A 6196-nucleotide genomic window follows, 5' to 3' on the forward strand; every position below is an offset into this window, starting at 1 on the left:
AGGGGACAGACACCATGGAGACGGTATTGGAACAGTTGGATCGGCGCGGTCAAGGGGGCCCGGCTATTTCAAAAAGTGCAGCACAGCCGGGCCCCCCTTCAGGCCTGGGCCCAGTACAGGAGTACCCCCTGTGCCCCCCTGATGGCAGCCCTGATTACAGCCCTCCATCAAGCACAGAAAAATGCATCATGCACACAAAGCTTGGTTAACTCTCCCAATGGATAGTATGATGGCTGATATAACAAAGTCAGAAATGTATTGGCCAGTTATAGCAAAATTTCAAGTAAAAGTAAACCCTCTATATTTTTCCGTTGTTGCTCTTTTTCACAGTTCCTCCACTGGATCACCAAATCAAGAGACAATTAAAGATCAGCGCCACAGGCTATGGGGAAAAAAAACCAAATAACAGAACCTAGTGCAATATTGTTAATATAATCTGTGTGTGTCTTGAATCATAGAAAGTCTATGCATAGATTTTTCTTGTGTGTTCTAAAGTGCTATAGTGATTTGTACACTACTACTATCTCCAAAATAAAATTTAAATTATAATTAAGCCAAACAAGGTGCTTGTAGTGCTTGCTGCAAAAGATGAAATAAATTAAAATAAGGTGCAATGGTGTTTTCTTCAATCAGTAAAACTCAGCATGTGGCTTCTCCACTCTCTGGTGGGATTGGCAACTTACAAGATTCCTGATTTTCAAAACAGCGTATCAATATCAACTCCAGGGTATTCCTTTAGGGCTCTTACTGATGAGCGGTTGAAGCTGCGATCCCCTGCGTTCCGTTTTTCTGCGTTCAGCCGCAGGGGAGCGCAGAAATAGACGCATTAAGTTTTTTCCAATGGGGCTGTACTCACACAGGCACGTGTAGGCGCCGAACGCAGGTTGAGACGCAACATGCTGCATTTTTCCCGCATTCGGTGCCTACACTCGCCTATTCCTGCGATCCCCTGCGGCTGAACGCAGAAAAACGGAACGCAGGGGAGCGCAGCTTCAACAGCTCGTCAGTAAGAGCCCTAAAAAACATTAAAAAGCAGGGACAGCGCCCATAGTGTAATTTGCCTTTATTTTATTTTTAAAAGATTTTAAAAATTATTGCACTTACTTAAGTCACACTTCTGAGCGTATATCAAACAATCCAATCTTATAGTGCAGATCATGGAGGTGAACCTTCGCAATACAAAGAGATGAGTTCTGCTGATGTCTCCCTCTCACGTGTGTTTCACCTGTACATCCACTCACTGCTAAGACCGGAAGTGATGTCACACCTGATGCGTTTCGCTGAGGTCAGCTTCTTCAGAGGTCTTATTGTCCAGTGTATGGGGCCCTCTGACGGGCTTCCCCAGCCGATGTCTGGATGAAAATCCCACCATCGGCTTTCCTAGCCTTGTCACTTGATCATTGGGCCCTAGGGCCCACAACTTAATCAGCCCATTGTTGCCCACTCAAGGTGGCCAAGATCTGCTTATTCTTTACTTGCGAAGGGTCTGGACTCTGTGTGGCTATCCACTACCACCCTCATCTGCAATCCTGGCAGCATCATGTAAAGAGAAATATACAAGTCACCCTTATGTAAAAATAGAAAATGCCCACTCACAGATATTATAGCACAGCACATAATCTCATTATATTATTTAATATGGGTTAAATGCATTACCCAGCGCTAACAGTACAACAATATGTGGCTGCTTGTGGCGCACATGATGTATTTTCCAAAGTTATCTTACATCCCACTCAAAATCAACTCTTAAAGAGTAAAAAGAGAAGTAAAATACAATAAAGGCATTCTCCCTTCTCCTGACCAGATTGAACCATGAACCATGCATAATGAAATAGCGAGGGAAAAGAAAACAGCACCGAGAGCCAACTAAAAAAAACACTTCTTCAAAGAGAGCCTGGAAAACCAGAGAAGAGAAAGAATGAACTCTTGAAGATGATAACATCTAAGAACATTTCTAACTGAGGGCTACAGTGGCACTTCATGGATATTTAGGAGCCACATTGCCCTCAAACTTGAAATCTTGAGAATCATTTAGCTGATTGAGTGTAGATACTGTAAGCTGCTTCCTTTTGACTGGGAGGTTCAGGAAATTGAACCAGTCATTCTGACAGGCATGCAGTCAATTTGGGGATGACATGAAGGTTGCTATTACAGGTTGGTGTTCTGCATGCTTCGTAATGGTGAGGACTTGCTTGATAAAAGGAGAACCAATCAAAAGTTGCATTGTGTAACCTACTGCCTTACAATAAATGAATACTAAAAAAAGCAAATTCATATTCATCCCTTGTCATGGCAGTGCACTTCTCTGTACTACTATGCTTAACTCTTCACAGCCACCCCATCTACAGATGCCCAATCCAGCTCTATATGTAAGTCTGCTGCCACACTTCAACTTGTCCCCTGTTGTGTGTGATGTCACACATACAACGCATGATGTCACTTCCACTGACAAGTGTGAGAAGTGCGCTTCTACCCCCTCACCCCCCCATCTTAACTGCCGGATTTGCCCACAAGTCTCCGCCGGTGGCTGGGGAGATTTTTTTATTCTCATAAACAAAAGTTACTGACCTAGGCACAGGCCCTTGGGTGCCTATGTATAAATACAGCCTTGACTCAATAACAAAGCACACAGAACTGAAACTCTGTGGCCTGTAGGTTGGGCACTTACAGTATCACGGGATCCAGACAGTAAATCACTTACCTAAAACCACAGAAAGAACCACTGGGTAAAAGTGTGGTGTCACCAGGAGAACAGATATGACAGAAGGACTATACTGTCACGAAAGGCATGAATGTGACAGAATACCCACAGCATGCTCAGATATACTTTCATGAAAATGTGAGCGAGCAGGAGGGACATACACCTATGAGAAGAAGGGGACTGGAAACTTCAGCATGAATATACAATTTACACGGTAACATGAACTACAAGGCAAAGCAAACATCACACAGTCATGAGAAATAGAATAAAAAATGATCAAAAAATAAAGAAAGAAAAACAAATGGAAAAACTGCCATTAAATGAAAGGGTCACATTCACTAGAACATATTGGTTTGTTCCCTCTATATAATCTGCAACATTTTGCGGAGATTATGCATCATTTATTCTGTCCCTGTCCCATTGGGGCTTCCAGTCTGCATTCCCACACTAGGGTCAGTTTCATCAGGAACGAATTAATCTTATGTTGTGTGGGAGGAAACGCAGTAACTGGATGAAACATACGCCGATAAGGGGGGAATTTACAAATTCCTTGCAGTGCCCTGAATCAATGCCTGGATCTCAGCACTGAGAATATTATTTTTTTTTTTTGTGAACTGCACATTTATTATTATTAGCATCATTCACTTATAAAGGTATCCGGAAACCCATTATCCAGAAAGCTCCGAATTATGGGAAGGCTGTCTCCTATAGACTCCATTTTATCCAAATAATCCAAATTTTTTAAAAAAAACTTTTCTTTTTCTCTGTAATAATAAAACAATAGCTTGTACTTGATCCAAACTAATATATAATTAATCCTTATTGGAAGCAAAACCAGCCAATTCGGTTTATTTAATGTTAAAATGAATTTCTAGTAGACTAAAGGTATGAAGATATATATTCCAGAAAAATCCATTATCCATAAAACCTCTGTTCCCACACATTCTGTATAACAGGTCCAATACTTGTATAGTGGCAGCATATTAAGCAGCACTTTACAGAGATCCTGCACCAGTAGAGCTTACGATCTAAGGTCAATATTAGTGATGAGCGAGTAAATTAATCAGGCACAAATTTGCGTCGAATTTCCACGCTTCGCCGCCAGCAAATAAATTTGCGAAACTGCAACAAAAATTCACTGGTGAAAAATCGGCCGAGACCAAAAAAAAAAAAATTGTCGCGCGTCAGAATAGTCACACGCATGAAATTATTTGGATGCCCATTAACTTTAATGCATTTGGACAAAATAGTTGCTCATATAAAAATTGTCAATCACGTCAATATTATTTTGATGCCCATTTACTTCAATGCGTTTCACAATTTTTTGCAGTTTCGCTAATTTTTAGTAAATTAGCTAATTTTTCGGCGAAGCAAAATGGCACAGATTCTACCACCAATAGTCAATATTAACAGGAGCTAATAAAACTTTCTTGTATGGAAACTCATCAAAGCTAATGGAGAACATATAAACTCATTGCTGAGAAGGTCCTGGCTGGAATCTAAAAAAAAAAAATGAAAGATAATTTACAGGTGAACTTTAACAATGTCAAAACCAGTCAAACGATCTCCATAGATGTGACAGCTAATCAAGTTCTTGATATGAATAAAACTGGTATGCACACTTACACCAAACAATGTTTTCCAATGTTATAAAACCACATGTCCTTCCAATATCTAAACACAGAACTTCACACCAGAAACTGAATTGAGCCCCTGGGATTGTGTGCTTTGAAAATAAAATACAATTCAAGTTTGTAAATTGTAGCTTCAATCTAGTACCAGTGAAAACCAGCCAAAACCAGAGCACAGTATATTATGTACATATTGGGGAGAATACTGACTGTAAAGATGTTGTTTATGGGCCACAAATCTGTGTGGTAGACTTCAAACAACTTGTCACAGGGAAATCATTTTCCCTACAGCACTAACTTGACAGAACTAACACCTCCAGGCCTGGACTGGCAATATGTGGGTCCTGGCAAATGCCAGAGGGGATGCTGTCACTATTGGGCCTATCCAAATTTCTTCCTTTCTCCGAGAATTGATCCCTCGGGTCACAGAATTGTGTGAAATTTCTCATGATCACTGCAAATCCGGCTAAGCCTGAAGAACTGACCTCAGAGAATACTTGTTAGAAAGTTTGTGGTCGCAGGAGTCTGCCTGTAACACGGAGTTCTCCACAAAGTTTGTAATACATCAAAGTTACAGAACAAACCAACTGTCAACCACAGGTCCAAAACAATGGCATTGGTAAGCCTTAAAATAAGCTATTCATTGCTCCTACAAGTCCTCCTACTAAATGTTTCTTGGTGGTAGTGCCATAAATAGATAGATAAATAGATAGATAGATAGATAGATAGATAGATAGATAGATAGATAGATAGATGATAGATAGATAGATAGATAGATAATCTGATACATAGATAAATGATAGGTAATTAGATAGATAGATGATAGATAGATGATAGATAGATGATAGATAGATAGATAGATAGATAGATAGATAGATAGATCATCTGATACATAGATAAATGATAGGTAATTAGATAGATGATAGATAGATAGATAGATAGATAGATAGATAGATAGATAGATAATCTGATACATAGATAAATGATAGGTAATTAGATAGATAGATGATAGATATATAGATTATAGATAGACAGAGAGTAGGGATGCACTGAATCCACTATTTGGGATTTGGCCGAATCCCCGAATCCTTTGTGAATGAATACCGAACCGAATCCAAATCCTAATTTGCATATGTAAATTAGGGGTGGAAAAGTAAAAAGAAGGAATTTTTTTACTTCCTTGATTTGTGACATGAAAATCATGTGATTTCCCTTTCCGCCCCAATTTGAATATGCCAATTAGGATTCAGATTTGGTTCGGCCAGGCACAAGGATTTGGCCAAATCCGAAAAAAGGCAGGATCCTGGCCGAATCCTGAAGCGAATCATGGATTCGGTGCATTCCTAATAGATAGTGAGATAGATAGACGACAGATAGATAGACAGACATGACAGATAGAGAGCGAGAGAGATAGTTAGAAATAGATGATAGACAAATAGGAATACATACCTCCCAACATTTTGGAAATAAAAAGACCATGCGCATTTTTGTGGCCACACCCCCTAATTACCATGTTCATTTTACACAATTTGGCAGGTTATGAAAGTTTGAACATATTTCTGTTTTTTTTTTCTTTCAGTTATTACAGTTTTGCTAATGAAGGTGAATTGCCCTTTAAACTGTGAGTCTAACTTCTCCCAAGAGACCTGTTATCTTATATTGTTACAATTACTTATTTGCTTATCTCAAAATTCTTACAAAAGTATCTTATCTGCAGCTGTGGCTGTTCTGGGCTCTCTGCCAAAAGCCAATTAAGTTAGGAACATTGTTCCTTTTTCTGCCTGTTCAGTGCAGAGAAAAACGGACTTTCCAGTACAAATGAGGGACTGTGGGTTGAGCTGTCAAAAGAGGGACTGATAGATGG

The sequence above is a fragment of the Xenopus laevis genome, chromosome 4L, assembly GCF_017654675.1.
Source record: "Xenopus laevis strain J_2021 chromosome 4L, Xenopus_laevis_v10.1, whole genome shotgun sequence".
Classification (NCBI taxonomy): domain Eukaryota; kingdom Metazoa; phylum Chordata; class Amphibia; order Anura; family Pipidae; genus Xenopus; species Xenopus laevis.